The sequence below is a fragment of the Manduca sexta genome, chromosome 23, assembly GCF_014839805.1.
Source record: "Manduca sexta isolate Smith_Timp_Sample1 chromosome 23, JHU_Msex_v1.0, whole genome shotgun sequence".
NCBI classification, from domain to species: Eukaryota; Metazoa; Arthropoda; class Insecta; order Lepidoptera; family Sphingidae; genus Manduca; species Manduca sexta.
This window is the reverse complement of record NC_051137.1, coordinates 10,449,165-10,461,927: the sequence shown is the minus strand read 5'-3', so window position 1 is coordinate 10,461,927 and position 12,763 is coordinate 10,449,165. Positions and strand designations below refer to the sequence as shown.

Genomic DNA, 12,763 nt, shown 5'->3' with positions numbered 1-12,763 from the left:
ACCGGTAACACAAACCGCTATCAATACAGCTTAGGTGCACGAGTTTAAAAATTAACGCAAATACTTAATTATATTATTTTGATATGTTTTAAATAAAGGAACGGCGATTGTGAGTTTTGGATAACATTTAAAAACAATTGTAAATAAATATATTTATTTTATTCAGTGTAACTAATCGCCTAGTTTTTCCCGCCGAGGCATTATTTTTTTAAATTTGATTTTTTTTGTTTTTGCTGAGCCTGTCCCTTATAGTATCAAAATCAATTTAAAATCTTGGTTACTTAAAGTTAAATATCTAGATTTTTTGGATTTAAAAGTAAATTTGCCCTTCTGAAGCTTCATTTCACGAGAAATCGTTAAGTACAATAAATCAAAGAACAACAATATGCTATGTTAGTTGTAGTAACACTGTGTATTGATACAAGAGCCGTACAATATTAACAATAAATTTATCTCGGAGTGTCGTTCGGTTAAACACAGTACAAAGGCATTATAATCAGCTTTTCTAATCAATGCTTCCATAGCAGGTATAATAAATAAACTGCAAAATAGAGAATCTCATTACTGTTGCAGACATGTACTTTCTTGACGGCATCTAGATAATTCCGAACAAGCTAAGATACATGAGCGTATGCCTAATGGTTAGATAAAGTGATGTATTTGCGGCGCTATAAACTTAAGCAAAAAGCGAGCCACATTCGAAACTGGAGCACTGATGCACAAACGATGCAATAAACCAATGCAATGTATAAACTTTATTCAAACATACAATGACTCATGTCAAAGTTTATTTTTATTCTTTTGAGGCCTTCAAGTGAGATACTCAAGGGTATGACTAAGATAAACGTGTATTTAAATGAGATTATTGTTAGGAATAAGTCAACAATGGTGAATAATTTTGGCCAAGGGGTGTAGTTCAAGTTTAAAAATCGCAGATTTATTGCAACGTTTTTAAAATATGGGAAATTGATGATTTTACGTAGCGATATCGCGTTAAAATTAACCCTTCGACGGATATGACTCATTACGCGACTACCAGGAAAAGTCATTAAATTTTCACGATGGCGTTTTATGTTACTCGCGCCGATGGTTTCGCTACTTCATGCATATTTATCAAAATAACGTTGCCGATTGAAAGCTGCATATAAACACGCACTGAATTGCAGAATGGCGCCGTCGGGTTCGCCGATTTGGAGTTTAGTGTTATGGTTTAGAGGGTACAATATCGAACACAGTGTCGGGTGCATTTCGAAGGACGGTCGTTGTCCGCCGGTCATTAGCGAAAGCAACCCCTGCCGGAGGGTTAAAGCAATTCCGCGAATCGTACGTTGGTGACTCAGACCGCCGCTGTGGAACTGTGGTAGGGAAAAATACCGATTGTGCGTATGATAACCAGTTTTGGATATAGCATGATTGCACCGTCTGCACGCTGTGGATCAATATAATCAACATATGCTGATCTTGTCCACTGATAAAAGTAAAAGTGGACAGTGCGGTTTCGTGTTTGGAATAAACAACTTTTTTAGATAATTAATGTTTTATAGCGACCGGGCGGGTCATTAGGGTGAATGTGCTAAACCTATATTTTGTAATTGCATATTTCGTCATGCAAACTTAATTACTTATATTCAACGAAGCGTTATGCGTAATAAAAAGCCCTTTATATTGTATATATATTTAATTGTAGAGATAGCACGCCATTTATAAGCACATTATGTTATTTCGGTGACTGGGAAGCGACCCTTGTCTTTATAAATGTCCCAATCCCACCTCAGCTGATGGCTGACATTTTAACTAAAAGCGGCACATGGGTAAGAACATTTTGTAGTAAACGAGATATTTAATGATACTACACATTATAATAAACAGATTGCATACCGTAAGAGTAACTAAATTCTCCCACCTGAAGTAAGAGTGAAAATGGTTTCTCTTTCTTTTAGAAAAAAAGCTTCATAATAGTAGCGCGGTTTAAAAATAGTTGGTGGAATGTGTCCGCGGCAGGTGGTGCGCGATACTCGCAAATTTCCATGACTCGGAAAAAAAACACAACAAAATATCCGCATACCATACAACAATTTCTGTTCATTGTGTCACGGCTCCCAGGGGTCTGAATAAAACAGAGACTCGGAGCGATGCGAGTTTTCGCTAATTTCCACCGACAACGAATCGCCCAGCGAGAGATGACAGGGTTGTAACATGCCTAGGGTTGTCATCTTCGAGAAAATCTAAATAGAGTATGTAGTTTTAAAACTGTTTTTCAATAAGTTGTTAATCATAAAATTATTCACTGTCTGCGTGTCATTATAATTGAAACCCAAGGTTCATTTACCCTACTAATGTCAGTTTTTCGTCTGTAAACATTTAAATCTTTCGTGATTTCTGTTATACAATAGAAAATTGTACTTAACCTTATAATATATACGTCTGAAAATAGTAAAACACTATACTTATATTATTGCATAATAATTTTGCCAACCCTATGACAACTTCAACATTTTTCCGGGTATTTGAAATATTTTCAGCACATTTACATTCACCGGAATTATCATACGTTTGCAGTATTTAGTCGTACATACCACTGGGCTTATCCTAGATCCATTCAACGTACTATAGGATCAAGTATACATGGACCGGACAGATGTCGAAGTCAGGATGACTATAAGACCATTGAGCTGTCTCAAGCATTGCAATTTGCCTCTAGTTAATTTATGAGATATGGCTTGACACAATGATTTACTTGTGAACTTTGATCTGTTATATTTTTAACGAGAAAAGAATATAAACGTTCCACTATTAACATTATATTCCTGATAGCAGAAACACATTTACCTAGATTCGTGGTGGATACAAAGGTATTAAAATAGAGATCACCACACAATCGAATCGTAGTAAAAACGTAGCGAAATATATCAGGATTAAATTAAAATGCATATTTGAAAAAGCATGTGAAATATCACATCGATAAAGCATTGTTTTGTGCAATGAATACGGCGCCCGGCGCTCGTTTGGCTTCATTGACAGTTGTTATATTTCCACTCACTTGACTGTGGCTTTGGGATTCGATTAATTTGGTGTTTTACGTCTATATTTTGTTTGAGGAAAGTTTTCAATTGAATTATTCAGCTACGATTTAGATTTAAATAATTTATTTGAAGATGTTGCAAATATTAATAAAATTTAATTATTCTTTTTGTAAATATGATTTTTTATTAATGTGATTCGTTTAAAGTTATTTGTCACAGCCTTTACTCCAATAAAACCAAGAATATTTGTAAAGCTATGTTTAATTCTCCATATTTTTACGATTCGCGTCTTATTCAAATATTCGCGGCGTCAGAGTACTAAAAGACCAAATAAAAACAAACTTTTCTAATCCAATTTGTCGCAGTTCATACTTTTATTGTATTACCCCGAATACACTTTTCGGCCGTATTATTCTGCAGCGTAGACCGAAAAGTAAGAAAATTGTTTGATCCGCGACACTGTAAAAGTCGCCCGCTCTCATAAAATTCCCACATATTTCACGACAAATAAACTTCTCATCCTATGAAATTTCTTCTCAGGAAGCGGTTCAGTGCAGGTAATATTTCAAAACATGTGTCATTCATAACTTTCGCCTTCGCAATGTCTGTCGATGGAGGCCGGGTGGAAAGGACTCAATAATAAATTTTTTGTGAGCCCGCTCCGTTATCCTCGCTACCGAGACCAGGTACGTTTTACGGCCGCGCAAGGGAAAATAAACGAAAAATAAAATAAAAGTCAAAATGGTCGACATAAAACTATTTGCCCGAATATATGGAGCACAAAAAGTTTTCAAAACGTAAATAGACTGATATTGCTCATGTTGTCGGGAAAAATGAAATTGTCATTTTGCGATGGTCCGGAGCTATTCAGTTCCACAGTTGAATTTACAGACGTAGCCCCGAACAAACCTGTTACCTAGTACACGATAATATTAATGCAAAACTAGTCAATGGAGCTCTACGTCTTTGGTCAAACTTTACTCAAGGTTTTAAAGTTTAACTATAAAATAAGGGCGGGGAATAATGTAGCGTGTAATACGTAGTTTCATAGACTCGGAGGAGAGACTTAGTGATTTAGTGTATCGTCAAGGCATTAGAGTTTTATGGTACATGCGAACATTACGGCGACAACAATGAGGAGTGCTACCTCATAAAATAGTAAACAACTTTTGTAACAACCCCTTCGGTGGCCGTATGAAATCTCAATCACGTCACAATACGACTACTGTTATTACTTACTGCTGCCGGTACAATGTTATCGCGATTGTAACTATTGTTGGATTGCTAGTAATCTACAAGTTACTTATGTACTAATTCAGATTATCCGTAAAAGGTAAACAGATTAGGTTTTTTATTCTATAACTATTTGTAAATCATGTATTTGTTATATATGAAGTTATATTCGAAGAGGTAGGCAGAGGCGCAACTAGTACATCCACTTTTCGCCATTAATGTCCTCATGAGACTTAAAATCTTACGTCTCAGGATGACGAACGCAGTGGAGTGTCACGCAGTATTTTGTAATTCAAAGTTCCATATGGGATTTCAATTGTTTATGGGTAATCGTATCGCTTACCATCAGAAGAGAAGTATGCTTGTCTCGTCATTTAAGTGCATTAATGTATATATTCTAGCTATATCCGTCCTTTCGACTCCTTAAGTTATATAACAAAAAGTAGCTTTGACCTCGTAGTCCCGTGTATCTTGTTTTTATTGTAAAAAAAAAAACAACTTGAACCAACCACAAAACTCAAAAAATATTCTCAATTTTATAGCGTATATTTTTGATACATTAGTTTTATAGCTTAGCATGTATCTTAAAGATATTCGATGTTTATATGTTAATATATGTTTATTTCATTAAAAAAATGCTTAATCTTAAAGATTCCATTTAAATTGGAAAAAACACTGTTCTCATTTCAGATGTAGGAAAATTCTGTGCAAATACTGTTTTAAATATTAGATCTTTTTTATTATTTTGGAATTACTTCAAAAGTGTGTATCTATTAAAAGGTTTCAAGCTAACTGTGAAACTTAAATTAAGAAAATATTTTACTTTTATGTCCACCACCTCAGGGGTTGATTAAATATATGTATTCCTTGTCAATTCTCAAGTTTAATTTAACTTAAACCTTTCCATTTATGCTGAATATCGTCCTAATAGATTTCACACGTAAAACATACAGAGGCTTACATTTTCATTTAGTATCTAAATTACAAAATAAGTCTAGTCACTATTCATGCCTTTGAAGTAAATCTTAAGTCGTACATCTAAATTATGTTACATAAAACTTGCCAGAGAACGGTTACCATAATTCAGACTTATAACCTTCATAATTCAAATGAACGAACAGTATATTGTACGTGGTCGAAAAAATCAATTGAGCTTTAAGTAAGACTGCCATTGCCTTAGGACATTTTAAAAAATTTAAGGTAAAGTATTGTAAAATTTTACACTGGGGGTGGTGGTGGTGTTAAGCAGAGGCTGTAAACAAACTTATAGTTACAAATAAATTTCTCAAAGGCGGCGGTGTGTCGCGTGATGGAGCACATTATGGCGCCGAGCACGTCACCGGCGGGCTCCGTCCGCCGACCCGCTTCGCACGTGATATACTGCCTCATAATACTAGGCCGTTTTCCAGATATAGGTACTGTGTCAACACAGATTAGCATAAATAAAAATAAATAAATCGCGCTCTATTTTATGCTAATGTGTAAACTCCATTGTCTGTTATAAGATTTGACATAAAAAAGAAACCGCATCGCGGTTGCGTATTACTTAATACGGACTGGGAATTATTATAAACTATCTTAATATTGTTCTATTTTTCAACATTTGTTCGTTGTAGAAAAATGATATTTTTTAATACTCTGTATTACGATTACTAACTTTTAAGATGAATTCGGAAGTAAATGAAACAGTCACGGACACATTACGTCGCTTTTAATAGAAACTATATTTTCTTTTTCGTTTTAGTAATTAAAAAACCAGTTTGCAACACTATTTATAGTATGGAAATAGTTTCATAAATCCGAGTGAGCTAGTGGCGTGGCTGAGCTCACGGCTGCTTTACAGACCGTGACGACAAACTCGATAACGGTATTTTTAAAGTTTTGTATGTAAATATGTTGTCTGATGGGGTGAATTATCTTAGCAACGATTCAAGCCATTTGATCGCGCCGCATCATGCAATTAACGCATATTTAAAATGAAAATTCCTTGCGCCATAAATTCCATTATACACGTACCATTTCAATTCACATGTTTAGGAATTGGTTTATAACACGCAGGGCGTCCGATACGAGGTCAATATAGTTAGTGGAGCTTTTTAACCTTAATTAATAAAATGCTAAGTAAATAAACTGATAAATGATAGGTTCTATTTTTAAAAACCATACTATCACTCGGATATTATAATTCATTCTCACAATTTTATTGTATTTTCTTTAAACAAATGACTAAGTTTGTGAAAGCGGTTATCTTAATATTCTTTACATTACGAAGGAAACCGATGTAATGGATCATAGAATATTGACTGTGGATTTCGGGAATAGCTAGAAATTTGGGACCTTGACTTAATGTCACAGTCATGCGCGTGCGCATACGTACCCACGGACTAAGTTTAGTATGCAATAAAAGACTAGTTGAATTATAAACTATCCTTCATTCTGTTACACTTGTACGACCATGTCAAAGGCTAATATGGACCGTTATTATTCTCTTTGCGAGAATCTAATCCACTTATCTCTGTTACAATTTTTTATTCAATTTACATATCGAAGAATCGTTTTATATCCGTACTTTGGCATTTAAAAACATTATTTATCTAATAAAAGCCTTACAGAGAGTATACACAATGTTGTCATTAACGCACGCTAATCAGTCCGGCAAACATAAAATTAAATAAATACATATCTTTGAAAAATAGTAAGTCTTGAACTAGAATACAGAATTATATAATTAAGATGTAGTTATTTATTTTAGCAATGTAAATTACAGTTATGTAATGTAATTGATTTGTTTGCAAGAATATTATTGATAAAAATAATATAGTGACCGACATAGAACGTGAATAGAAAATATGTATCTATTAATATATAGATACTGGTTATTTTTGTTGTCACAGTAATGCGGGCTTTAATACGTAAGCGAATTAAAATAAATGTATATAGCCTATAAAATTGAATAAGTTGGATGGCGAGACAGTATATATCACGAAAAAAGGAGATGCAGACGCAATTGCTAAGTACTAGCTGTATCTTCGTCTTTGACCGCAAACGTATCCAACAAGATACACACAGTTATTACTACAACCGCTTGAAGTAACCGTAAGAAACCGCAAGTAATCCTTCCAATATAATTACGATTTTATTATTCACATGTCTCTCTTAGAAGTACATTCATAAACTGATTGATAGTAGTACGTAAATATGCAACCGCTTAAACTTCCTCATTTTCTGCTCTAAATTACACGGATTAATGCGTGGTTTGTGCCAGTGCGTTATACGTCCAACATGGTGTCAGAGCGTAGGTCGGAAGCGAGCGTGGTGCTCTACAGTCTACAGAAAGCAGGCAAGCGTCAACCCGCCCCGAGTGACACGTCCTTCCGCCGCCGAGCTTTCTATACGTAGCCACTGCCACTATCCAGTTACGACGTGATTGTGTCGCACGACCTGTCAAAACTCAAAAAAGTCCCTTTCGATCGTAGTCAAAAGTATTCATCACGAAGAAGGGTAATGTTCACCTTCATTTTTTAACATCACTTAACTCGTATAAAATGAAAGTCGTGTTGAACAGTACGCTCTAATAAATATGGAGCTCGAATGCGACCCTAATCGAGAAGGCAAAATGGTAACAATGCAAACAGGCGTGGTATCAAATTGTCGAGCGTGCAAACACATTAAAGGGCGCCGAGTAAACGATGCCTAATGATTATCTATACATTGGTTGCGCACCGGGAAAAAAAGAAACGTGGCAAATGTAAATAAATGAGATATATTTCACTGTTCTTTGTTTTAGGAGGGCCGAGTGGCAGCTGGACGGCGGGAAATGTTGCTTATCTGAGGCCGCACCTTTTGTTGGTAGGCGTTGACCCAATTCTAGTGCGCTCGGTCGCGGCGGCGGTGTCAACATCGTCTTAATTCATATAATTTGATTTGAATGGTAAGCAAGACAACTATTAATTGTTAAAAATAGCACGGCAACAACATATAAAACATAAATGTCACTTTTAAAGAACTCATTATTAAACTTGTATTGAATACTGTGCTGACATTATTAGAATGTGGGTACTATAATGATTAATAAGCTATAATATAATATACATATTTGCAAATAGTGTGGCGCATTGATGCGGTTAAACTGGCAAGTTGTTGTCGAGGCCGATCGCCGGCGCGATAGGTCGCGGGGTCAAAAATAGCGAGGCCCGTACCTGGCGCCGCCCCGCGCTGTTCAATGTCAACTTTCAATCAGGGCGGGCGGAAGGAAACGGCCGAGCTCGTGCGCCGATGCGGTGCCGACAGACCCTAGCGAGCACACTGCCGCCATTATTGCTTTGCCCTTTTTACGACACCACGCCTTGCGTTCACGTTTTTTGTGTTAAGCCTCTCGTTGACAAGTGCCGGTCGAAACAACCGCACGGCAACCTGATATTCCCAACATCCGATATGATTATAGCCGATAATTTATGTTAAAACTGTAAACCGCGCCGCTACAATAGAGTCTAGACGTAAAATTAATTACTTAGATGAACAGACCGGTGAAATGAACGGTACTGTTGAAAGTTTTAATTTGTTGCCGCAATAAATTAAAAGCACGAGCCTGTCAAGGCTGCTATTATTGACATTGTAATTTCCCTCTTAAACTGTAAACTGCAACATAAACAAAACTTTTATTACTTTTTGCCTTGTTCGTTTACATAGCAGCGAGCAAAGCCTCTCCATACCAACAGTCGCTTTGTCAAGCGTCGAGTGACATTAGCTCGGTCCACCGTCAGATAATTTGGAAAATAAATAAGCATAATTCTGCACTCTATTTATGTCTGCGCGGATATAATTTATCCTCCGTTATGCTACTGATCGTAGGTTATTTTGGGTGAATATAAATTTAGACAACAAAAAAACAAAATATATTTGTTAACATATAGAACACAAAAAGGTTAGCTTATGAATGCTTTTCCAGCTAAACGTTAATGCAAAATTTCAGATACACAAAAAAGAATCAATAGAAGTATTTTGTACCAGAGCCGTTTGCAGGCTCATTAAGCAAATAACGAGTCCGCAGGATAAAGTTGGAGGCAGTAAAGTTTATTAATGGCTCGATTACAAGCTCGACCCGAGGTGGAAAGAAGTGCTATCAATCAGTCAGGTGCGCGACGTTAAACGCACCTACCCCTTCAGTAACGCTAATAACAAAATTCCTACGCTACTGTTTCTTTAGATAGGGGCGAAGATGGATATCTCGGTGTGTCTCAGTGCCGGTTACGCGTCGCCGACGTTCGCCACGACAAACGGTCCGTTTTTAATTGTGAACAAATTCCATACGAATAACGATGTTGACTCGTATTGTTCCCAATACATGAAGGTGTATGAAGAGTGTTGTCGGAGTGAGGAAACTGTGGAGGCAGTAGAGCGAGGCTCGCCGCTGTCCGAATGGCTCAATTACAGTTAATTCGCAGCGCACACACATTTGAAGCTAGGCGCATGCATGTGCATCGTCCGCATTAATGTATGTAAATGCATGCGACCGGCCGCGGCTGCCCGCCGATGCTCACGATATTGCGACATTAAACCGAATATGGCCGACGAGGTGGACATTTTTGACAAAAGTCAACATTTGCAATGGTTACATTGCTACTAATCTGAAATTTTGTTGCGTTTCCGTGCTATTTTTGGTACTTTTGATATTAGGAATTATATTTATATCAACATCGATTCTGAAATATCGTTTCCTATACATTTATTTTGATTAAGATATAAAACTAGCGGGAAAGTATGTAAACAAAACGAAAGTAGAGATTTGTTTGTTTTTATATTTTCCCTTGTTTAAGTCGAAGCTATAACATTTATACTGACTATTCTTATCGTACAATCGCAATCAATCATAAAATAAATGTGATTACGATTACTATTATAATAAATTGTTATGTAACAATTGTTTTTATTTTACAGTACATAATATTTTAGCGTGAATAATCTTACGTTTAAATGCATTTCATACCATATAGTAGGAAAAGGGCATTTGAATGTCTGTCTCTATGTCGGTTTTAAATTCAGCCTCTAGCAAGAATAATTTCAACTATCAGTCTGAACAAAAAGGCATTTAATGATTGGGTCAATTTGTGATGGAATATTCGTTATAACCAAAGATATAAATCACAAAATCATTATTTTTACACCAGAAATGACGTGTTTATCGACATAACTCTATCATTTAAACACGTAAAAAGAAATAAATATACCTATACGTATATAAATGTGTAAAACGTTTTCTACTTATACTCTTAAATCAAAATTTTACGAATTGGATCAAAAGCGCCGTATGCATATTAAGTACTCGAATATTCCATTATGTATATAACCAAAGGTATAAGCACAACACCAAGTGACATGTCCATATTCTATTAATATGCATTTCGAGATTTCCGAGCACAACCATTAGATACGTCTCAGACAGACTTATTAATGTATAGAGTGGTACTTATACTGTAAATATTAAATATTTTGCACTATTCCTATTATTCCTTTACCTATAAATAATATAAAAAAAACTTATCAGCGTATTAACTGGTCAATTGTTAATTTTTTTTACTAAAATTAAGTAACTGGAAAAAAAAATTGAAAAGCGGCATCTAAACCTTATATGTTTGCCTCGACTTTTGTTTATAAAAAGAAATCGTCAAGGGACGGCGATGTTCGACTTTATGTGAAGTCAAGCGCTGAGCACGCCAGCTTTATCCTACATATTCTATATTAATTAGTAAATTACAATTGTTTCCGTCCCGCCATCGTCGCATCGACGTCTCGCCTCGTCCGCTGTTGGACGACACCTTTATAAACTGGCTTGACGATGGCTCAACTATGGCACAATACTCTACACTTTAAAGACGTTCTTACATAACTATAGGTGCTCCACACGAAGCAGTAATGCCGTAAGAATTTTCCAGGAAAAATCATGTGCGTAGAGCATTTTTCAATAGAACTGGCCAAAAGATTTTCCAGAATCATCATGTGTTTAAATTAAACCACTCGAACTCGAAGGGTGTGTATTGTATGTTTTTTAACCGACTTCAAAAAAGGGAGGAGGTTATCAATTCGACGTGAATTTCTTTTTCTTTTGTGTGCACTTCTAACTATTAAAACAATTGTTGATGCTCTTGATAAAAATTGTATATCAAGAAAAAAAATTGTCTCATCCTTGTGCAAAATGTATTTAAAAACATTTTAAAATTAAATAATTCTCATATACACGAATATTAAGACACGCGTTATAATTTAAAATAATTATTTTATATTTTAAAAATCACATAAAACTATCTAAAATATTTGCAAGGAAAATGTAGTGATTCCAGTTCAAAGGAATTTTAATATAGTCCTTAAGTACACACCATAAAGAGTGTCGATGCAAAGTGAAAATTTACCCCTTTGTGTTGCCAAAGGACCTGTTTTTATTTGACTTATCCTTAAAAGACAAAGGCCATTTGGCCCAACCGAAATGTACGCAAAAACAGCCTATTTTACATAGATAATAAATTACACAAGTACTTGTAGTAAACCGAGAATAATTGTTACCTAAATATTTTTTATATTATAATTACATTGAATGTAAGTCTAAAAAAAAAATCTACTTTTTTTTTTGGTAAGTTAAAAAATATTTTTTTTATACTTTCCGATGAAAGGGTCAAATATTTTAAAGATTTCTCATAAAAACAAAGAACAGTTAATTCTTCATTACTATGTTGAACAATGAATATTATTTGGTTCGATCAGAAGCAAAAATACGATGTAGAGTTTCCTTTTTTTTTATAATACATTTTACGTAATTTCCGCAAAACAGTGAGTTATTTTTTTTATTTTAAATTAATATAAGCAACACCCAGTACGCCTCGTTTAATAGCAGCATAATTTAAATTTCGGGAAAAATATCTAAACAAAATTTAAAACTTCAAAACGCTACTTCACATTAACTTTGATCGATTTTGTTTTCCTATATACAATAAAAGTAAACTTATTGAAGTTTAGTTATTGAAGAAAAAACGTAGGTTGATACGGGCAAAAGTTTGAAGACGATTTATAATATTGAATTTGTTCAGCTACTTCTATGGCTGACTGTACATTTAAATCGACATGAAAAAAAAATATGTAAAAAACGTACTTTCCGACAAACACTTAATACTTATATTACTATTTACTACTTCCGAGTTACATGCTAACTTTTTCACGTAACTGCGGAACCCTGAGGAGAGCGACCCGACGTGCTCTTGGCTAGGCACATAATCCAATTTTAAACTTTACACGTTATTTAATCTTTTGAAACTTAATTAGGTAATTGGCACTGTGTCTTAACATCTGGTCTCGAGTTTTTCCGTAGTCCAAACCTACTATACATACTTATTTAAAGAATTTGAAGTAAACAGGGATATAGTGATAAGTATAAAGTGACCATTAAAGTCATTACTACTAATTCATATTATACCTACGTAGATAGAAGTGTAACTGCGTATAGCGTGGCTCTACTACAT

General features: G+C 35.0%; 1 protein-coding gene across 4 annotated transcripts in view; it reads right to left on the bottom strand.

The window, feature by feature from the left end:
• The window catches only part of LOC115440977 (protein muscleblind), a 253,444-nt gene that overhangs the window by 111,260 nt on the left and 129,421 nt on the right, over positions 1-12,763 (bottom strand). The gene's annotated exons all lie outside the window — the stretch shown is intronic.